This window comes from Enhydra lutris, unplaced genomic scaffold (genome assembly GCF_002288905.1).
Source record: "Enhydra lutris kenyoni isolate GAN:26980312 unplaced genomic scaffold, ASM228890v2 scaffoldscaffold70, whole genome shotgun sequence".
NCBI classification, from domain to species: Eukaryota; Metazoa; Chordata; class Mammalia; order Carnivora; family Mustelidae; genus Enhydra; species Enhydra lutris.
Window position 1 is genome coordinate 1487657 of NW_019154154.1, and position 24502 is coordinate 1512158.

Genomic DNA, 24502 nt, shown 5'->3' on the forward strand with positions numbered 1-24502 from the left:
AAATATATCCTAAATATTTAAAGGAGCATCATGAATTTTGTTATCATTTAGTTGACATTGATCATACCTGGCATATTTACACAGGTTACATTTATCATCTAGAGAAAAATTTTTAGTATATATTAAATGAGGGTTCCCTTTTATGGTTTATTCACAGAGTGTTTATACTTTCTACGTATATGTCAACTCCTTGTTTAGAATTAAGACCCCTCATTATACTTCTTTCATATGAGACTAGTATAATGGCTTTCAAATATTGTTTACCGTGACCCTGAATAAATAAAAATGTACTTTACATTGCAATTCAATAAGTACATGATCATACACATATGTACACATACAAAACACACATCTGAGAAAATATTACCTTACGTATGATTTGCACCCTGATTTTGGTATTGTATTCTTTTTTTTTTAAAGTGCTATTTGTGATTCACTTAACTGATTTAGAAGTTAAGTCAAATAAAGCATTTATATTATGCTACCATGGGACAAATTTCTTGGTAATATGGCTTACATAGCCCCATGTAAGTCTAAAGGGCACCTGAATCTGGAGGCTGAGAAGAAATCACTGGTGCCTAAAACACATGAGGACTAGAAGACAATATCAGAAAGTGCTATTTTCCTCTTGTATCTTTCTGGTTTGGAGCTTTTTTGCATCCTCGTAGCAGGAGAAGAAGAGCTCACAGAGCTTGCAACAGTGACAAGCCCTCCCTCCCCGCCCCCAGTCCCTTGTCCTTTGCTGTGCAGATATTCTATTGACTTTAGTACTCTATGAATAGACTTTAAAATATATGTCTAAAGGTATTAAGTTTTAGTGACTTCTTTTTTGTTACTCCAGATAAGTTTTCCTGGTGGATATGCTACCCAACATGATTTCATAATTATTATTAATTTCTTCTACATGAGAGACAAAATTTGGCTTACCACTGAAATTACCACCACTCTGAAAAATTATCTTTGAAAATATCACTTACATTCTTATTCCCATGGATTAAACAGAAACAAAAAGTGAAAAATGTAAGCTGGTAGGATTCTTTGTTGGCAATAAGATAAAGCAGAGACCATTTCAAACCATTTCTATTAAAAATGATAGATAATTTTCACCTACAGAATCCAGACCTTTTCTCTAGCCATTTATGCTCTCAAAAATCTGTCCCTGATGTTTTCTCTTGGACAACTTGATAAAGTTGGAACCCTTTATGTTTTAGAGTACAGAAAACCTAACTGTAGACAGATAATGAATTTTTTTGGTCTAAGTGCCTATTGTATACAAGGCACTCTGCCAGTTGCTGGGAATATACCATTGAAAGAGAGAGATAAAACTTTGGATTTATATTCTAGGAGGAAATCAGAAAACTTATGGACCAATATATTACTAGGTAATAAAAGTTATATACAAATATAATATTCTTTGTTAAAGGGTAAATGTCTCATACATTTACAGAAAAGGTGAAACATGTGAAAATTTAATTTAACCATGTTTAAGTCAGGATTGTGGAATTATACATTATTTTAGTGTAACTGGTAGCCTCTATTCTTCAGATTTCTTACAATGAATATTTATTTAATTATAAAATAAACACAGGATGTCTAAATATATGTTTATATGCTTACATATGTATGTATGTGCATTTTATTTGTGCCTACTTCTGGCTTTACTAATAGGTTTGTAGCTTTCTAAAATCTGGGACATGTTTGTTTTTATTTGTTTGTTAGTTTTGTTTTAATTCTTCTATAACCTATACCTCCAAAGTCTAATACAGTTTCTTTATTTGAATATTATTACTGTAGCTTCTGCCTGGAATGTTAGCAACTGGAGGTTACACAATGAGGGCTATAATTAGTGGATGGACAAGGGGACATAATGTGGACTGCAGAGTAACTCTAGGATGTCTGAAATTAAACTGCCATAAATAGTATCTGCATGTCTCTAACAACCCACAGTTTTGAGACCATATTTTTGCATTCCTAAATCAGATCACATCATATGACAGAAGTAAATAAAGACAAGAGGATGGAATCTTTAAAATCTGAGTAGTCTTGCAAGCTGTATACCCATTGGGATCATGGTTAGACTCTACGTAAATTATTTCTTGGTGTCAGTATTTGTAAGTTCTCGGTCAGTATACTCTTTGCTGAGATCGTCCAACTTCAGTGAAGAGCACCTCCTTAAGGCTTACCAGCTTGCCCCCACCAAGCAGCTTCACACCACTCTTGGCTTATAAATCTCTAGGCCTTGCCATTGGCAAAAGCTATGATTAATATGGCAGAAATCATAGAGTCAAGCTTCTCACATGTTTGTTAGCTCTATTTGAGGGCTAATGCTTCAAAATGAGATTCTTTCTTATCTGGCAGTCTGATTAGGAAATGAGCCGGGCCGTTGTAATTAGGATTCAGATTTACTGCCTGTTTCTGAGAGAGGTTCAGTGGGGTGGTAACATCTCTAGCCAATCATGCCATATTGCTCAACCTTACAGAACAGCTTATTAGCTGTCCATCTGCTTTTACGTGTGGCTTTCTGTCTCATCAAGCAGTTTGAGGACATACTTCATGCACAGAACTGCCTGAAAAATAGCTATATATCCATTGTAACATAACCCTATTGTTATTTACAGTTAATTCAGAAAGACGAGTCAGAGTGTTCCAGTCCCTATGCAGAGTAAGATATCATTTTATGACTGACATATTATTTTCCTTCACTTGATGAATGTTTACTGTCATGGCTCAACAAGAGATGAGCTACAGTCTGCTAGTTTTGGCAGTGTCTGCTTAGTGGGGATGTTTAGCTTGTCCTCCCAAATTACAACTCCATTTATTTTACCCAGTTTCATTAATCTTCTGAGTACCTTCATGGCCGATGATATGGCTACTGCTAGTGCTGAGTGGGGAATTAATTGTTAGTAGACCAGAGCAGTACATCTATGGGAAGTAGACCCCCCAAATGATTTGGATGTCATTTTAATTAACACAGAACAGACTTACCCGAGACTACAGAGTTCTTAGCAAAAGGACATTCTAGTGAGAGAGCCCAGCGAGGGGTGAAAGGAGAATAAATAGGACTTTCTGGAAAAAAGAGATTGGGAGTACAAATTTAAACTTTGAAAACTTCCTGGTAGACCTTGTCAAACAATGAGGACATCTCTCCACTTTGGCAAAGAAAATCGATTTCAGCTCAGAAGACATTTTTCATGGAAATGCTAACTACCAACTTGGGATAGAAGGAGTTACTTCAGCTGAAAAGGAACTAGGAAGCTATGATAATTTGGAAAAAAAAATGCCATGAATCTGAAATCTCTTTTGTATTTCTCACCGCTGACATGTAAAATGTCATTTTGATTCTGCTCATCTTTTTATCAAAAGCATCAACATGTCAAATACCATAGAATCATTGAAACAAAGTCAATAAACCTAAGTTCTAAAGTAAGAAAGAAAATAACTGTCATTGTTCTGAAAAAAGTTGTTTCCTACATGATTTTTTTTTCTTTGCAATGGCTCATATTTCCTTATCAGCTTACACTGTTATTTCAGAGATCTGTTTCTCGGAGGAAATTTTTGATTCCTAGAAAATTATGTGGCTTATTCCTTATGGACTCAGTGTCCTTGTCAGACTGATGGATGAGGATGATGATGATGATAGCTAATAGTTATGGTGCCAGGTGCTGGGCTAAGTGCTTTTCACATCTTTATCCTATTTACTCCTCATGGCAACCCTGCTACATAGGTGGTATTATTACTTCCACTTTATAGATGCAGAAATTATCAATTATGACAAGAAACTTGGGATAGACACTGCCATTTCTGGGAACTCTAATCTCCATGCATCGCTGCACACCTCACTGTCTGACTCCTTTTCTTACTGCCTGGCTCTTGGAACCCTGCTACTTTTGCTTCACAGTCACCAGAAAAATGTTGGGAAACTTATTCTTTCCAAATCATTTCCTTTGATCTCTCTGATTATCTTGGCTTATTTGTCACCTGTCTCCCTTGATCACACAGGCTCTGTGTGTCTTGCTCAGGAGGTGAGGAGCACTTTCATGCTCCTCAGACCACTGGACTCAGATGAGTATAAAGCCTTCCTTGCTCCTTATTGATACTGCCAGAATGTACCCCTCTATCTTCCCTAAAACACCAAGTTTGACTCTTATGCCCCTAGGCTATACAGACCATTGGTTGTCATTGTTACATCTATCATGACCACCTAGTCATTCCTCCTAATTTCTTGAAGTTGTAAGTCCTGGCTCTCTGTCACTCTTTCTAACATGGTTCCTATCATTATTCTTAGTGATCTCATTATGTGTGGACTGTCCTTTCAAAAACCTGGTCTTGGGCACCTGGGTGGCTCAGTTGGTTAGGCAAACTGCCTTTGGCTCAGGTCATGATCCCAGAGGCCTGGGGTCGAGTCCCACATCGGGATCCCAGCTCCACAGGGAGTCTGCTTCTCCCTCTAACCTTCTCCCCTTTCACGCTCTCTCTCGCTGTCTTGCTCTCAAATAAATAAATAAAATCTTAAAACAACAACAACAACAAACCTGGTCTCTCAGCTCTTCAACTTTCTCTCTGCCAGGACTTTGCCTTCCATAATGTTGTGGCCACTCGTGGTTATGATATAAACTTTGTTATTACCAATGAATACAGCCTGTCCACAATGTCAGTTTCATGAGTTCATCTTTCTCACTGCCAACTTCTCTCCTTCCACCTAACAATCTTTGGATCCGTGACTGACCCACAACCCATTGATAGCAACATTTCCTGCGCCTCCCATACCTTGTCTCATTTTTCTTCCTATCCAGTTTAAAATCATTACTCAGTCATTATAATTTTCTTAATCCCTCTACTTACTTGCATTTCACTTGCTTCGTTTGGGGGGGAAAAAGAACCTTGATTAAAGCCACTTTTCTGCCTGTTCTGTGCCTGCACCTGTGCAGGTGAACATGGCTAGAAGAGAACACAGAACTCTCGTTCAAATTGACTCCTTTCAGGTTACTTTTGTATTCACCAACCTCAAGTGAGTCCATTCACTCTCACACTCTCTGAGAATAATAGTTTATACTCTTTCCTCTCCTCAAACCAGTACCACCTCTGTTTTGTTGTAATGGCCTTCGTTCCCTAGTTAATGAGAAAATACAGGCAATCACAAGAAACACCGTCAGCCCCCATAGCCACAGAACAGCAAGCAGCCAGGCTCTGCTCTTTGCCTTCTCTCCTGTGGTGGGGGTGAAGCCTCCACCAGAAGAGCTAAGGCCACCTTCTCACTCGTGTCACTAGAACTCTTACTCAAGACGGTTCTCTCAGCAGCTTTATTCTTTATCCTGCATCATCAGTGTCTCCCATTCTTCTATATCTTTCTGACTTGCAACATCCTATTATTTTTACCATTAAAAATAAAATAAAAAATCTCTCATGGCCCAAACTGCCCTATTTAGCTACCAACCTCTATTTTTCCTTCCCTTCACAACAAATTTCGAAAAAATAATCATCTCTACTTATTGCCTTCAATTTCTCTCTCTTGAACCTGCTAAAACCAGGTGCTAACCCTTATCACTCAACCAAAACTGCTCTGTCAAGATCACTGCTGCTAAATCCAACGATCAATTTGCAGCCCTTGTTTCCCTTGAACTGCCAGCCATGTCACTCCATCTGTCTTCACTTCCCTTCCAGGACACACATTCTCCTGGTTATCTTCCTACTTCATTAGCTGTTCCTTCTCCATTTCTTTTCCTGATCCCTTTTCGTATCCCTTAGCATTTTGGGTAGCTCAGCTTTCAGTCCTTGTACACTATCTCTTCATTCACCACACTCACGTTTTTTTTTTTTAATTTTAATTCCTGTAGAGTTAACATACAGTGTTACATTAGTTTCAGGTGTACAATATAGTGATTCAACAAATCTGTGCATTGCTCAGTGCTTATCATGATGCATTTACTTTTAATCCCCTTCACTTATTTCTCCCATCCCCTCTACACCTCCTCTCTTGACCACACTCACCTTTAATATCATCCAGTCTTGCATTCTCAAACATCATCTGCTTTCTGATCCCAAGCTTGATCTCTGATCCAAGCCAAGATCTCTCCCCTAAATTCCAAATATACATATTCAAAGGTTTATTTGGTTTATTTATTTATTTAGTATTTATTTGGTTTATATCTAATAGGCACACAAAATTAAGCATGTCCAGAAATAACCCCTAATATCCTTTCACTATATTTAACATTCTCTTAAATAGCCTTGCCCACATCAGTTAACGTCAACTCTATTGTTTTAGGTGCCCAGAAAAAAATCTTGGAGTTGTTGTGAATTTCTCTCTTTGTTGAGTATATTTCACATCTAATCTATTAGGAAAACATGTCAGGTCAGCCTCAAGAATACATCCAATATCTAACAATGACATTAGAACACACTCGTTCCATCATTGCCATCTTGGTCTAAGACTATCATCATCTCTCATCTGGGTAATTTTAGTAACTTCTTAATAATTCTCTTTTCTGCCTGCATACTGTAAGAGTAACAGGAGAGGGAGAATTATATGCATGTGTAACTGTGTGTGTGTGTGTGTGTGTGTGTGTGTGTGTATCTTAAACAAGCTTTTTAAGATATAGGATATTTTCTGCTTGCCTATTACTAACCAGTGTCCAGGCCATGCCTGAAACACTGATATTTAACCAATATTTGTTAACTAATACCTGACGGTTAGAGCTAATTCAGCAATCAACCGAGTTCTGTGAATTCAATATTCTCTTCCTAGACTCAGCATTCTTCACTTCTATGCTTTATTTCTTGAATGCTTCACTCAAATATTTTCTATAAATCAAACCTTTAAAAATTTACATTCTCCATCTCTGAGAAGCAAATTAATTTATATAGAATTTAACCTAAAACATACAAACAGAAGGGGAGCGTCACTGGTTCAGTCAGTAGAGTATGCAATTCTTGATTTCAGGATTTTGAATTTGAGCCCCACGTTGGGTGTAGAGATTGCTTAAAAATAAATTTTAAAAAAAGTTATAAATAGTAATCTGGTCCAACCACATATGTATACAATCACCTTTTTAGAATACATTGTAGACTACCTTCCAATCCTAAAACCTATCACAAACATGTTGTGGAAGAAAAATTTTATATAAAATGGGATAAAACTTATATACTGTATCACATGAATCCCAGTGTTTGACAGCAAATTTGGAGGCTTAGAGTCAGATGCCTTGGGAATATCCCATATATTTTAATGATTCATAGATCTTTCACTTTTAGTACTTTAAAAGTTTGTAAATGTTAGACTTCCTATGATTAAGGAAATGCATGTCTGCCATATTTTTGATTTGTACGTAAAAATCATCATGATGTGAAACTCGTTTTATTTAATGAAATAAGCTAATTACTATTTTCATATAAACAATGAAAAAAGAATATTTCAATAGATTTAGTGCTTCATTTAACTAATTATTATAAAATACATTCATTAAACATCCATTTGTATATATTGTACTTGTCATATGTTCTGGTACTAAATCAGTTTTAATATAAATATAAAATTATGTTACATTAAAAAATTATTCTGGGATGTAACTGTAAGAGCTTTGAAACTAAACTTACCTTTCAAAGATTTTATGGGTCGGATAAACTCAAAGTTATGTCAGCAGCAAATGATTATGGATAATAATGTTCTGTTTTCAGAAATAACGGTTCCAAATCCCTAGTGTATATTTTAATTGGATGTTCTAAGTGCCTCCTTGATGTCCAACCTGTCAATAAATAAATTCGAGTGTAAACTTTACCCATTTATGGATATAGATAGATAGATATGACTGGTCCATTGGTTTTAAAGATTTTTTACATTGTCTATTTAGTTAATTTCCTAATTACCTTACAGAATTATTTCATCACATTTTTCATTGTGTTTGTTTGTTTGTTGTTGTTTTTTACTGGGTGGGGAGAAGCAGAGAGAGAGAGAATCTTTTCTTTTTTTTTTTTTTTTAAGAATCTGTACTGAGGAATTTTTTTTTTTTTTTTTTTTTTTTTTGACAGACTGAGATCACAAGTAGGCAGAGAGGCAGGCAGAGAGGCGGGGGGTGGGGGGGGAGCAGGCTCCCCGCCAAGCAGAGAGCCTGATGCAGGGCTCCATCCCAGGACCCTGGAATCATGACCTGATCTGAAGGCAGAGGCTTTAACCCACTGAGCCACCCAGGCACCCTGAGAGAGAGAACCTTAAGCAGGCTTCATACCCAGTGCAGAGCCTGACACAGGGCTCTATCTCACAACCCTGAGATCATGACCTGAGCCAAAATCAAGAGTCAGATGCTTCACCAACTGAGGCACCCAGATGCCTCTGTTTGTTTCTGAATTGAGTGTTTGTGTATACTGCTTTAGTACCTTAGTACTTTGTACTGCTTTATCTAGATTTATAAAGCCATTCCCTTTGGCCACAATTGAGTACTTGATGATCCACGTGCATAGAAGAATGAGTTGCTGGGGTGCCTGGGTGGCTCAGGCTTTAGGCCACTGCCCTGGGCTCAGGTCATGATCTCAGAGTCCTGGGGTCAACCTGAATAGGGCTCCCTGCTCACCAGGAAGCCTGCTTCTCCCTCTCCCACTCTCCCTGCTTGTGTTCCCTCTCTTTCCCTGTGTCTCTCTCTGTCAAATAAATAAATAAAATCTTAAAAAAAAAAAAAAAAGAATGAGCTTCTGAGACTACTGGATAAACATGAGTTTTCCTTCAATTCCTCAGGATACCTTACTAAAAGCCAGTAAATATCTTTCTTTTAAGGGCTAAGGGAAATAGAATTCTCAAGAAAGGACAAGAGCATAAATAATTTAGAAGCAGCAAAACAGATGGATTTTTGGTACTTGACTTTATTGTCCAAAAAGGATGAAACTAAGTTGTGAATAAGGAAATTCGGGAAGGCATGCCCAGGAATAAGATGATTTATACTGCAGAACACCTGAAAGCTTCAACAGATAGATGTACCAGACACTGCTGAAGGTTGGAGATGGTATGACTGGGTATTCAAGAAAATCAACTTAGAGTCTTTTTTAATGAAGGTTTTCAGAAGCAGGACCATGATCTCCCACCTGATGTAGACAATAAATACTTTTCTTATATCCCACTCTAAAGTGGAGGTGTACTCTAGAGACATTTTACTGCAGATGCTCTGTTCTCAAGACCAGGAATGGCCAAGGGCAACTGTACTCAATTGAGATCAGAATTTCTGGGGGGTGATGAAAATGTTCTAGAGTTAGTGGTGGTGAGCTTTGCGCAGTGGCAGTATCGTAGCCAATGAGGTTTATCCGAGGCGCGATTATTGCTAATAGAGTTAGTGGTGATAGTGGCACATTTTGAATATAATAAGTACCATTGAAATGAACATTTTAAAGGAAGAGGGGATTTTGTGGTGTGGGAACTTTATCTTAATAAAATAATAGCATTCGTCTTTTCAAAACAATACTTGAAGCTAATTGGCAGTGGACCAGTGCTTTTGAAATTCTTAAGAAAATTATCTCATTTTAGAATTTGAATTGCTATCTAAACTATCAATCAAATAAGAAGGTAAATATCTTTTTCCGACATAGAAAATCCAAAAAAATTACTTCCTTTGTTCTCGTTCTCAAAAAGATATTGAAGAGTGTTTTACCAGAACCAAAGAATAAATCTAAAAAGAGGAGGCCGTATGAGCTAGTACAAAGAGAACTGGGCACAGATGGAAGAAAAGAGAATTTCCAGGATGATGATGATGATGATGACAGGAAGCTCTAAATCAATAACTGAGTGTCAGATCTAGAGGATTCAGTACAGATTAGGATAGGAGAACAGAGTTCTCTAAGGGTGCCATGCACAAGAAAAAAGGAAGGAGAAGAAAGATTACCTAATTTATCTGAATATGTTGAATGGAAATTGAAAAAAAAAACTAATCAAGCATGAAATATACCAATAATTAACTCCGCGGAAGAAAGGAAATATATAACTTCCTACATGTTTCAGTCATGAGCTATTTTCTTCATAGTCATAATAATGCAAATACTGAATAAGGGGATGGAGGAGGGCAACTGTGTATTTGTGTCAGTGACCTAAATCCTAATCTATCATAGTAAGATATCAGTAGATTTAAGCGGAAAAAAATCAATAAGGAGGCATATATAATTATAATGTTTAGAAATATGGAGATAAAAATCAAAAGAAACCATTCACAGAGTTGAGAGGTGACTAGGAAGAATAGCACTCAAAAGAGAAGGAGTGTTATGGGGAAGTGGACTGCCATTTTTCACTGAATGGAAATTCACTGAATGTCTTATAGTAAATTTGACTGGCATATGTATTAATTGATTAAAAGCAAATACTACATTGAAATGAAAAAGGTAGAAGACACCTAGCTTTACATGGAGCCTACCTGGAGTCTCACATCTGAGTCGAAGGCAGACTCTTCTTAAAACGGTGGCATCTTGCTTTTCCTCTGTTGGACTTAGACTGTTCCTTCTTTTAAGTTCACTCCTCGATGTTAGAAATCATAGAACAAAGATCCAGAGACATAAATTAATGTGTCACAAGTTATCTGGATATTTAGGTAAAATTTTAGATTTATCGTAAATGGTCAATAGTGGGGGATTATGTTAATTTCCGTGAAAGCCTAGGTTGCTGTAACAAAGTTACCCTGAAATAGAGTGGCTTATGGGGAGTAAATTCTCTTTCTTCTCTGTCTCTCCCAGTTATTTTTTGGATAAGAAACTTGGGTCCACACAGCCATACAGAGTCCTAGATTTTTTCTCTCTTGTTTCTCTGCCATTCCTAGCACTTTATCATCACCTGTAGTACCTAAACCGAATTGTGGGCATCTTTGTGTCTGGATTATGAGGAAAAAGGAAAGAGTATGGAGAAGCCCGAGTGTAATGTCTCGTGGCTCAGACAGGAAGTGGCACACAGCCCCTCCACTCACATCCCCTTGGTAAGTATCTTGTTACAAGGCTACATGGCTTCCAGCAGGACTGAGAAATGCTGTCTCCAGGGTGGAAAGGCAGATGCCCAGCTATCCTTCTATTACTGTGGGAGAAGGGAAGGACAGATTTTGAAGAATGATTAGCAGCCTCCTCCACTGAAATTTTAGAGAGGCCTGATTATTTGGCCGGGTTATAGGTATTGAATTCCACAATGTGGATGCATAGTCTTTTTTTTTTTTTTTAACTTGATAATATTCTGAACTATTTATTATACATCAGAAATAGGCTTGTGACATTTCACAGCTTATATCACATATGTAGTGATTTTTTTTTAAGATTTTATTTATTTATTTGACAGACGGAGATCACAAGTAGGCAGAGAGACAGGCAGAGAGAGAGGAGGAAGCAGGCTCCCCACTGAGCAGAGAGCTCGATTCAGGGGCTCAATCTCAGGACCCTGGGATCATGACCTGAGCTGAAGGCAGAGGCTTTAACCCACTGAGCCACGCAGGTGCCCTTTATGTAGTGAATTTTGACAATTTCTAATTTTCCTCCTTCAATAAAATGACTATGGTTTTGCCATGGAGGCATGACTGGAACCCACGTCTCTTATTTTCTAGGCTCTTCTTACTGTCATATTTCTTTTTTTTTTTTTAAAGATTTTATTTATTTATTTGTCAGAGACAGAGGGAGAGAGACCGAGCAAGCACAGGCAGACAGAGAGGCAGAGGGAGAAGCAGGCTCCCCGCCGAGCAAGGAGCCCGATGTGGGACTCAATCCCAGGACGCTGGGATCATGACCTGAGCCGAAGGCAGCCGCTCAACCAACTGAGCCACCCAGGCGTCCCTCATATTTCTTTTTTTCCATTACAATCCAAGACTGTCATTCTGAGTATGGGGACCTTACTATTGATTAGACTGAAGGAATCAGTTGTAGTTCAACTCAGGTAAATGATGCAACCATCAGTTAAGCACATGCCACGTGCTAGGATGATGTGGAAATACAACAATAACAAACTAGACACACAACTTTTGCCTTCATGAACCTGTCATGGAGGAGTAGAGCTAAACTCCTTTTCTTGTAGAAATGGTACATACATTTCTGAATTTAACTGATGCAACTTTAATCTTTGACCTTCAGTGTCACACCATTCATACACATATAAAAATACTCAAACTGTCCACCTGTCTCTGCTATAAGTCCCAGAGACAACAAAGGATATTTCTAAGTACATTTTCAGAATAAATCTCATTGGGAGTCAGAGAAGAAGCATTGAGCCCAGAGCTATTACTTAACCAGAGAATGAGGGCAGGACTGCTAACAACTGGAAAGAACAGAATGCTCAGATTATTTTAGGAAGAGAAGGATACTGTCTAATGAGACAGCAATTAAAAAGAAAGTTATTAAATATGTGTCCTCAAGTTAGAAGCACTTCTTTCTGTTCATATCCATCTGAGGATGAACAAACTCACCTCCCGTAGTTAACTCGATATTTCTTTTCCCTGAGGTGTAACATGAACTTACTTTGTGGATCAACATCTTCCACTCACAGCACTAAGTTTGATAGTGTCTTTTGTTTGTGTGTGTGTTTGTTTCTGGGGTGATAGTAAGGTTCTGAGGAGCAGGATGGTTGGGAATTATTTTTTATATATATGTATTTGATTCATTGCCTGCCAAGTAATTGGTATTCTGAGTTCCTTAAGTGGTACAGAGCAGTGAATCTCAAATTTTAATATGCAAGTGAATGACCTAGAGATCGTGTGGCCAACTCTAGGAGCTGGAGATGCTGCTTTGTTAATAAGCTCCCAAGTGATATCTGTGCTACTGATCCCAGAAACACACTTGGAGGAGAGGAGGTATAGAATTTTTTTTTTATATATAGAATTTTTTATTAGGGTGGTTTGTAATGTCTACTGTTGTGATGTGTCATAGTTCTTCTCTCTATAAGCTGGCCTAACCAGTGGGTGGAAGGATTCTGCTTTATGGGTGCTTTTGGAGGCTTTCTAACTTGTATGTGTGTAGATGTGAATTCGCAAACATAAGGCACTTGCCTGGGTTGTAACGTAAGAACACAACATAGTAAAATTTAGGGGGTAGACTGGGAAAAAGTCCCAGATTTTCTTGGAATGAAGTAATAATTCTCTACAAAATGCAGAAAATAGTGAGGAAGGGTGAGACTTGGCGGGCCATGGAAAGTGTCTATAGAGTCTAAGTTACCTTAAAGGATAAGATTTTCTAAATGGACAGTAGGCTTCTGTCTACCAAAGGATCTTTCATAATCCTGCTGCTTCTTGTGATGAGGGAACTAAAGCAGACACCCTACAACCTCTCCCCAACCCCCACACCTGGGTGGGACTTTTGTGACTTTCTTCCTGGAATCTCCTATCTTAACGTTAATGCCTTGCTAGAGGAGGGAAAACAACCTTACCTTGACAATAGCAAGGCCTCAGGTATCTTGTAGGTCTTCTTTGGGATATGAAAGTTCTTTTGAAACCTCTCTTTTCCTGACTTCCCCAACCCCAAAGTGTGTAATCAGCTGCTGCTCACAACCGCAGTGCAGCAGCTCTTTCTGCCCACAAGTTCTCTCCCTGTGCTTTAGTAAACCACCATTTTGCACCAAAGACTTCTCAAGAATTCTTTCTTGGTCAGGGGCTCTGGCTGGACTCCACCCCATGGAACCTAAAACCACATCACTTGTAGCATTATTCAAGGAAGTGACTAAAATATAGATAACGCAAATGGCTTAAAAATTTAACAAAAATTATTGTTCCTGTGAATTTTGTCATTTTATTTGTTCTGATCAGTTCAGTGACATTCATGTTTTTGTTATTGTTGTCAGTCCTGTCCTTTTCTATTCTTTTGTCCAAAATCGACATTACTATTATCATGAAAGTAAAGGTATTGGATTCCTGTTTTTGTGAAGATAATTGGTAATCATGGAGTCCTAATATATACTAGGTGGATTAATCCAGCATTCACTGGAGAAAGAATTTTTTTTTTCAGGAGCTTATGCACATGAGGAGAAAATATAACTTTTTCTTGATACTCTGAATCTTAATAAGCACTACAGTTATGTGCCCACCATGGAAATAATTCCTCCTGTCGTTTGAGGTGCTTTCACACATTTTAGTTAGGTGTAGGTTTTTCTTTTATTAAGATGGTATTCAAGTGAGAGATTAGTCACCACATATTTATGTAAAGTTTTGCTCTAGTGCAATTAGCTGTAGAATCCAGTAAATAGCAACACCATAACATAAAGCTCATTTGGATAATCACTACCTAAAACAAAACTGGCAGTGCAGTGCAGTTCTTTTCTTTACTCATCTTAATTCATATATATATATATAAAATATCACTAGACAATGTATCATTTTGTAGCAAAAAGTGAATAGTGTGTTTATGATCATATTTCATTGTGTTTGGAGATTTTAAAGTGATTCATCATTAGCTTTCAGTTGGTTTAATGCAATATTTAAATCCTTTGTTGATTAGTTCATCTTACAATTATTTTGGTAAAGGGGTTTATAGTAAATGTGCAAATAAACATAAGATTACCAATGTGCACTTCCTATCTTTTCTTTACAGAGATGAGACAACTGAGATCTCTCACTGTCCTTCCTTCCTATCCACATATTCTGACCAATAATCCTGCTTGTTGTCCCATAAAACCATCCCTGAAATCCATCTCTGCATTATGGCCTAGGCAGCAAAATATATTTGGTGATGAACTAATTAATCTGTTTTTGTTTTAATTCTGTTTTTTGTCCCCTCTCTCTCTGTCGCTGTCTCTTTTGGTATAATTTAATTAATCCCGAATTTAAGCTCTTTAATCCTTATGATATCTGGCATTTATTTGGGGTATTTTGAGGAACAAGTTTGGCCTCTCACATTGCTTCATTCTAAGGAACTTACTCCTTAATTCTAACCAACTTCATGGTTTCTACTTTGTATTCTCTCATGTTGTTCCATTCTTCTGTGTCCTACCTTCTTTTCACCTTACCCTTTCCAAATTAACCATGACATCATTTCTAGACCCGGCTCTCCTTGGTGCTTCAGGACAAGCACTCAGCCTGACTGGCAGCAGATGTTCATCTCTTTCTAGTAGGCCATAGACTAGGAAAGTGAAACATTTTGGGACTTTGGGCTCCACTTTCCTAGATATGGACTAAGACCAGCTATGGAAGTTGGGTCAACCATGAACCCTCTTAAATAAGAAGTTGTACTGTTTCATATACTGCAACTAAAATAACCCTTTGTTACTTAGTTGTTTAACTTCTTTTTTACAACATCGTCCATTTGATAATTGTCAGTGAGCAGCTAGAAATCCAATATAAATCAGTGGTTCATGACAATAAGAAAAAGTTGGGATAAGATTTTCCATTGATCACCATAGTAACAGATACATCAACTATCCTTCCTCCCTTACCTCAAAATAGTGTCATGAATTCCTTTTATCAGAAAATTCCATCAAAGGACTCCCAGGGTCTTATTTCCCTTCTAACGAAGTCCAGTGTCATAAACACCAAGAAAAACATTTAAAATGCTCAAGGTAGTGATATTTTAAAGCTGTGACTATAACTTTAAGTTCACCCAAAGTCTAAAATAAATGTTTTATTGGTGCTGTGTTAAAATTATCAATATATTTTTATGGGGCTAGACATATGCTATGAGGCTTATATTTTATTTTGTTACCTGTTGCTAAGGATGTGTTTTATCATTATATATTAGAAGATTTAAATTAGGAAAAACACTTTACTTCGCCCTTCAAAGCATTTCTATCAAGCAATGCAATTCTGTGTTGCATATCATAACCAAACAGTAATTTACTCTGGCTCAACCTCAAATACTCCAATGTCTGTTAGTTTTCCTACTTCTACACAGTGATAATGCAGAAAAAAAAAATCCAGTAACTATTGATCTAGATATTTTTAACAAATTGGCCACCAGGCCCTTACTAATATCAGAACAATGTTCTGGTCAATAAACATCATTTGCTTGAAAAAATACAGTAAAGCTTATTGGCATAACCTGTAGTCTCTGGTCCTTGTGCAGTGGTCATAGACTTGCCAACCTCACACAAAGACGTTTAATTACTAAGTTTGTAGTGAAATTTAACTAGAAGATAGTTTTACTACAGTGGTAATTGTATAATGGCAAGACTCAATCTTGAAGAATTCTCTTATTTTTTTGTAGGTTGATATCTTTTAGTTTTATCTTAATTTACTTCTGGTTCTCATTCCCTGCTAGATTGCTCAGGTGACTTCAGATATAGTTCATCAGGTTTAGGACTGCAAAAGAGATGTTTGGCTCATATAATTTATCTGAAAGGCAATACCTATCATTAGTAAATTTAGATATTGTTTAAAACAACTGTCAAGCCAAGGAGAATGTGACTTTGGTGTTGAAGCAAAGAATCAAGCATGAATATGCTGCTCTGGTGCGATTTAAAATAAAAAATACGACAGTCATTAAAACTCATGTTTTTATCGAGTTCTATCTACATTGGCAACAGTGAAATTATTTACAGAAATAGCTACATAGCAAATAAGAGATGTTGCAAGATTAATCAACACTACATAAATATGCAATTGCCTTATTGTTTTTTTTTTCTTTTTTCTTTTTATTTTTGCAGTTGCCTTATTAAAAGCTACTACTAGGAATATTAATAGTAGAGAAAATATTCTAAATGTGGAACGGGTTACTGAGGAACTATCAGATAAAAGGTACTTTTTTCCCTCTTTCTCACAGTTGGAAAGCAGGCATTTTGCAAAGTCATTTATTGCTCCAGATTTTTTTTTTTTTTTTTGACATAAGCATCTGTGATAAGGTCAGTTAAAAACAATTTTCCTGTTTGAAAAAATACATTTTTCTCTGAATTCTTCCCTCTTCATTTAGTGACTATAGGAAAGATTGATTCCATAAGATGCCACTTAATTTCTTCTATATAGAACCTTTCAAAAACCATACAGAATCTGGTATAAGTATTTGATTAGTACACACACATTTTTAAATGAACACCGGTTTCTCATCCAATGTAACACTGTGTAAGTTTTCTGAGTTTATGTTATGTTGCATGTTTTTGAAACATACTAGATGAGTTTTCCTTACTTACTCAATTATTATTAAACTTAGGCATTTTCCTGGGGAAAAAAAAGTTGCATTTATTCTTTTTGCTCCTCCTGATCCCACTCCCTTCTTGCACAAAGGAGTGTCAACTTCTGTATTTACCTAACTCCAGTGTTTCATTAACACACCTGTACAAAATAGCATCACCATTTGGTGATTAAGCAACGGTAAGTTTTAGTAGCATACAAAATATGTTACCCCTCGAACTTCCTCTTGATCAGTGTATTATTGCTTACTGCTTTTTAAAGATGCCATCCATACATTACTAATCCTAGCAAGCCTGAGGAAAGAAAATACAAAATGTCCTTATTACTTAAATTCTGGAAGAGGAGATTTTTTTTTTTTTTTTCTGAATACTGCTCCAGGCTACCTGTCAAGGTCTTTCTTTACCAGCCTTATTTTCTTCTTTTTACATCACACTTAGAAATATTTCCATACTTCCCTACGCTTCTTCAAGCTGTTCTTACCTATTTAGCGTGATTCTTCAGAGATCCTGGCTGAAACTTCATGGTTTATCTCAGGCTGCAGAATCTGAGGGAGGACAGACAGTGAATAATTGGGACTTGGGGTTGAAACGGAAAGAAAGGGACGAAGACGTATTAGTTTGTCTTCACTATCTCCAACTCAGGCTTTCTGGTATAGCAAAGAGAATATGAGATTAACTATACCCTGGCAAGTGATTGTTCTTGATTTTCTTCATCTTTACAGTGGAAATACGATAGCTATTCAATGAAAAATTTTACTCAACTAATATTTATATTCTAGGAAAACTGTAGGATGCCAGGAATAGATTAATAAATAACACAGATATGGAATGGCCCCTTATTCGTTGAAGTTATAGCTGGTGAATTCCATCCCCTTTCTCTTTACCTTCTACCTGCCCCCTTGAAAGTATTATGTCAAATTAAAATTGACTCTAACACAGCTATCCTGTTCTTGTAGGAGAAGGGTTTATATTAATAGTATAAGGGTCAAAAGATTCAGTTACACAGTAACTTCCTTGATAGAAAAGATAATGTGACAACTCTACCCTATCATGCCAAGTAGAAAACCGATTGTCATTAAATATTAGCTAGTGTATATTTTACACAGGAGGCCTTGAAAAGTGTGATTATCTAGAGGAAGCTATCTAATGGAAGCATGACATACAAGTAGCCAGAGAGCTGGCGTATGTGAACTCTTGTGAGAGAGAGGATAGAGTATTTTCAGGCCAGATAAATGGATTTGTGACAGAAAGTCATGATTTGATAAATTTTGATAGTTGTTAATTATATCAATTTAGTATACATATTGGCATTAAAAGTTATTTTGACAAATGCTAGGTCTACAGAGGTAGCATGACTATAAGTGCTATGTATTACCCATACTCTACTGTAAGCCTTCACTAGCTCATACCTGTGCTTTTGCAAGAGATTCTAATTTTTCTCTTTCTGGGCAGATATGAAAATGTTAGTGTGTGTGCATGTGTCTGTGTTTGTAGAGAGAGAGAGAAAGTAGCAGAAGGAGAGGGAGAGGGATGGAAAGAGAGACAAACAAGTGAGGGCCTGCTCTATGTCAAAGATACTGTTCTAAAGGCTGGAGATACTGCACTGAACCCAAAGTGACAATGTGTGTGTGTCAAGAAAATGATCTCAAGTGAACAAAGAACTGAGCAAGGACATTTCTACATAGTATGAGGTTACAGAGCTGGTGAGGCTCTCTTAGATGGCAAGCACTATGAGATGAGAGGTCCTGTGAGGTCTCTGTGATCCAGTCATTCATTCTACTCTTTTATGTGGTCTTTATCTTGCCTCCAGGATAGCTTTATGTCTTAAAACCTTCATTATTGCCCTACTATCCTTTGGTCAGTAACTAAGAACTTTACACTGGTTTTCAAGGTTCTTCATAGTATAATGTGTTTTATCCAATGTACTTATTACTCTTTAATACAAAATTGTTTTCCCCTGGCTCCCTTTTGCCATAGGACATTTGCGTTTTTGAGACAGGCAATAATATCCTTCTAAAGCGAGCCCTGAGACCTGTTTTTTTTTTTTTTTACTGAAAGGAATTTCCTTGTTTTTCTTTATCATACCTCTCCAAATTCTGTTTATGGTAGGACAGCCCATGTCACCCCTTTCAGTAAGCTCTTCGATGATTGCCCCAGCCCACAGCAGCTGTTCATCTTGGAACTCAACTGTATTCCATCTCATGATGACATTTAATTCTTCCCTAAAAACAGCTAAGATCATAGGGGACAGTTTTTGAGTTTTTGTTTTGTTCTTGCTTTTGTTTGTTTGTTCTGAGTATCAACTGTGTACCAGATATTTTATATCCACTTTACTCTTACCCCTACCAACAACCTTAAAATGTTAAGTTTTGGGATGCTTACTGTACTGATGAGGAAGTTAGGTCATCTGGTTCAAATTGCCAACACAACTGGTAAGTAGCTGAACTAGGGCACAAACTGACTTCTAACTCTGTAGCCTGTATTCTTTCCATCACACCATAATTTCTGTCTGCATTTGAATGGTTTGCTTCTGGGTGGAAAATGCCTGTCCAATATTTCCTCTGTCTTCTCTTTAGGAACAACCATATTACTTGGCACATAACAGGCACTTGTTAAATTTGTACAAACGAATAAATTAGCAAAATATAAAGAAACAACAGTCCCTTACTCACAAAAGCAGGGAACAGTAGCTGCCTCTGCAAAGTCACCATGCAAAGGAGAACAAATTTTTCAAAGAACATTCCATCCTCTTTCACATTGGTTTGGTACATGTGGTTCCCTCCATCCAGAATACGCTTTGCTCTCTCTTCTGCTTTGTGAAATCTCATTTATCCTTCAACACCCAGTTCAAATGTCACTCTCTTTGTGTAGATTTCACTAAGCCCTGTAGGCAGAGCGTTTGCCTTGGGGTTTGTGTTCGTATAGTGCTTTTTATATACCCCTATTTTAGCAACCGTCTGCTTAAAGGCAAAGAACACATAGTCGTTTCTGCGTGTACTAACAATGCCTGTCAATGACTCTTAAGTTGCACACCAAAGCTGAATTGTCCTTATATTATGCTTTTTAAGTTGGAGGTGAAAGAATAGATTATTACTATCCATTGGTGTAAGTTCATTCCCATGGTGCTAGAATGGCTTCTACACAAGGAACAAACTCTCCATTGTGGGAAAGATAAAAAGAAGACAGTTTTACATCACACATTTTTTCCTTTGTGCCAGAATTCAAGGTGCACTACTTCTCTAACTCTTTGTCAGATTTCTTGCCACAAATTGTTAGCAGTACTGTGAGACCTACTGTCGTATTATACAGTTAATTTTTCACATACTGATGCACAATCCCTTTCATATTCTTGGTGCGGTTTTCCTTTTATTCTGCTGGTCTTCCCCTGGACCTAGACTGTATACACTGCTGTCATCTTTTGGTCATTGGCCAACAGTTTGTATCCTCAGCACCTAAGACAGTGCCTGATACATAGTAGATGATCAAATGATACAAGTAAAATGAATAAGGGAAGGGAATTATATAACATTTTGGTTTCTGGAGAAGAAAAGCTCTTTCCTATTTACACTCCATATTCAGTCTCATATTGGGTTTCTTATGAAAATTTCTGCTTTTTCATCTCATTTTATGATTATACCAGGGAGGCCTGGATTTTGTGGTCTTTCTAACCCCCATTGAAGGGTCACTTCAGGGTTCATAGTACAGTATTTTGTCATTTATGCTCCTAGATGGAGTTTGCAGTATCTGGCTTCCAAACTGGACATTTAGGAATTAGTGATGTGGAGGTAGTAGGGAAACCAGGGAGTCAAGCAAGGACTGATCAATTCTTTCTTACTCCATTATTCAAAAATCTGCAATTTGCTTACGAATTACTATAAAAATATTCAAACTTCCTTTGTGGTAATTCAGCCTTGGTATTTAAAAATGTAATACCATGGGCGCCTGGGTGGCTCAGTTGGTTGGGCGACTGCCTCCGGCTCAGGTCATGATCCCGGAGTCCTGGGATCAAGTCCACAATGGGCTCCCAGCTCCGTGGGGAGTCAGCTTCTCCCTCTGACCTTCTCCCATCTCATGCTCTCTCTCTCTCTAATAAATAAATAAAATATTTTTTAAAATGCAATAGCATTTGAGTTTAAACACAGTTGGGAATGTTCATAATGTTGCCAATAAGAAGTGGTATTGAGGTTTTCGTTTATAATGTAAAAACTTCTGAACTCATTTTTTATATAGAGGGGATATCCAAGTGATAGGGGTTTTTTTCCCCTCTTTTTTATTGGTTATTTCCCTGAATGCCTGCCAGGTGCTTACTGCTTTTGTTTGTAGACTTCTTGTTCCTCTGCTTCATCAACTGAAAGGAAGTGATTTGGGGCAGCATGTATTATTGCCACTATGGATGCCAGTGAAATGGAGTCTACCTCATACCTCTTAACTTCCCAGTTGTTTAATAACATATGTGTTTATGAGAGGTATTAAAGTATAGGAAGGGTTGATGGTTTATATTTCTCAGGTAGGAGATATTGCCAAATGGAAAGTTAGAAAATAAATTTTGTTTTGCTAGTATTTGAAAAGAGAGCTTCAAAAAATTCAGCATGCTACCTTTATAGAGTTTCTTCATCTCCTTCTTGTTCATCAGAATTTATTTCCAAAGATGGATAAGTAAAATCTTGGAACTGGAACACACACCTTGGATATGATGTAGTCTAACCTCTTACCCTGGGTAGGAATCCTTTCTACAGAGCCTATAAGAGCCCAAAATCCGGGCACCTGGGTGGCTCAGTGGGTTAAAGCCTCTTCCTTCGGCTCAGGTCATGATTCCAAGGGTCCTGGGATTGAGCCCCACATCGGGCTCCTTGCTAAGCAGAAAAGCCTATTTCTCTCTCTCCCTCCCCCTGCCTGTTGCTCTGTCTACTTGTGCTCTCTATCTGTCAAATAAATAACTAAAATCTTAGGAAAAAAAAAAAATAAGAGCCCAACATCTGGTAGTCCAGCCTCTCTCAGAGTACTTCCAATTCATGTCTTTTTAGTGCAGACTGAAAACTATAATGAAATAGGGATCAAGAGATACAGGGTTCTAGTTTTAGCTCTATTCCTAACCCTATTACATAGGGGAAGGTCAAACCCCTCTCTTAAGTCTCAGTGCCCTCATGTATAAAATGATAGGCCTTAAATAAAAGCTGCCTAAGGACATTTCTAGATTACCCATTGTATGATTCTTTCTCTGTACACATAGACACTTATTCAAATTACTATTACCTTACAAATTAGATTTTCAAAAATATATTTGGTCCTGTTAATTTTTCACTGATTTTTTTTTTTGAAACATCAAGGAAGCAACAACCAATCCATCACCCAATATATCCTCAAATATATACATAAAATAATAAAATAATTATACAATTCAATATAATTTACATTATAATAGTCATACTATATAATTATTATGTATTTTTATAAGATACTAATTATATTATAATAGAATAATAAAGTAATAAATGAATAATAAAAATTAATAAAGAATAAAATAATAAACTCATATTTGAACATTTCAGCTACTACTTTAAGGAGCCCTTAAGGGGTAGGCACATAATGCTACAGAATTCCACTTGTTAGCTATTTGTTTGTAAGATAGACTCAGGGTTCACTTTCCTATAAACTTTCTTTCATCTCCTCTTAGCTGTCCATTGGAACAACACAAATATATCCACTCACAAAATGACTTTCTATTTTAAATGTCGATTAAAGTGCATAAAATATTGAACCTAAAGTGGCGTTACATCATATTTTGGATTTGAACACGGTAAGAATACAAGGGGGCTACTAAAGCCCTTGATTTCAGGCAACATTAGCTTTTCAAGAAAAGCCTCACACTTTATAGTGAGTACTTTTATCAAAATATCCAAGTTTATTTTTTTTATAAAAGTCTCTACATCATTTGAGACATTTACCCTGATGTTCCATCTGAATCAAGCAATCAATGCATATGGAATAAAAGAATGAGTAGAAGTTATGAGTGTGAGATAAGCTGAGTTTTTGTGGTTTTAGAGAGAAGAAAAAGAGTAGTGAAACACTTCATTTCCCATGTAACTAGTGCATCTGAGAAAGAGGGAGAGAGTGAAAGGTAAAATCATACAGTGTTTCCACGCTGTGAATCTGTTTTAGGTGAAAGTACCATTTGCATCCAGGTGCTAGCTGGGTTTGCCAATGCTGGAAGCATCTTTCAGAGGGTGAAAACAATGTGAGCATCAGAAACCTCTTCCTATGAAGTTTAAGGAAAAGCAATCAGGAAAACCTGTGGCCCGCTTCGGTAGTTGTAAAATGTACTCTAAGTCCCACACCAGTGACTTTCACAGGTGACATTGTGAACTAGTTTACTCTCTGAATGTGGTGGCACAAGAGAGCGTTCTTTGGTGTGTACATTCATTTAATCTCTTCAAGGTAAATACTTGGTGAGCCATCCTTTCAGATGAAGTGATCCTTATTTTAAAATATAATGAAAGGTACTCTTCAGGGGAAAATGCATGGTTGTGCACAATGAGGACTCATCACTCATCAGTAGCCCCATGTTTTGCATTCCAAACTGTGTCAGGATAGCACAGCGATGAGCAAAGATCAGTTGTTGCCCCGGGTGGGAGAGGGGACCAGAAAGAACCAGACCCCAGCTATCTAACTTATGTAAAAAGCTGCCCCAAGGGGCGCCTGGGTGGCTCAGTGGGTTTAACCTCTACCTTTGGCTTGGGTCATGATCTTGGGGTCCTGGGATCAAGCCCCACGTCGAGCCCCGAGTCGGCTCTCTGCTCAGCAGGAAGCTTGCTTCCCCCTCTCTCTCTGCCTGCCTTTCTGCCTACTTGTGATCTCTCTCTCTCTCTGTCAAATAAATAAATAAAAAATCTTACCAAAAAAAAAAAAAAAAAAAAGCTGCCCCAAATAAGAATGGTAATCTATCATGGAAATATGTGATAGTTAATAATGTCATGCTTTGTACTCATTCTGTGTTGACGACACACTAAAAAAAAATCTATCTATCTATATACACATACACACACACACACACACAGGGTTTTGTTTGTTTGTGTCTAAACTAATGAAAGATAGCTAGAGATTCCTCTGCCTACATCCTGGTAAAGCTAATTGATTGATTTAGTTTTGTACATTATCTAACATCATAAAACAGAGGCAAGTTTTAAAGCACAGGCATATTTTAAAGATAGTGTAGTCAAGTATTCAGTGGTCTGAGAATAGATCAGGGTTTTATGGTTCCTGTTTTGTCTTTTCTTCTGTGTCATCTTAACTGAAATAAGCTTTTTTTTTTCTCTCTCTCTTCCATGTGCAGCTATAAATTGTCCAGATGCAAAATATTTAATATCTTCTGAATCTAAACCTTCAGACATTCTTTTTAAAATGTGATCATTCTCCCATCTGCCTTCTGCATAAATGCCTCTTCCACCTCAAAGGCGCTTCCTTATG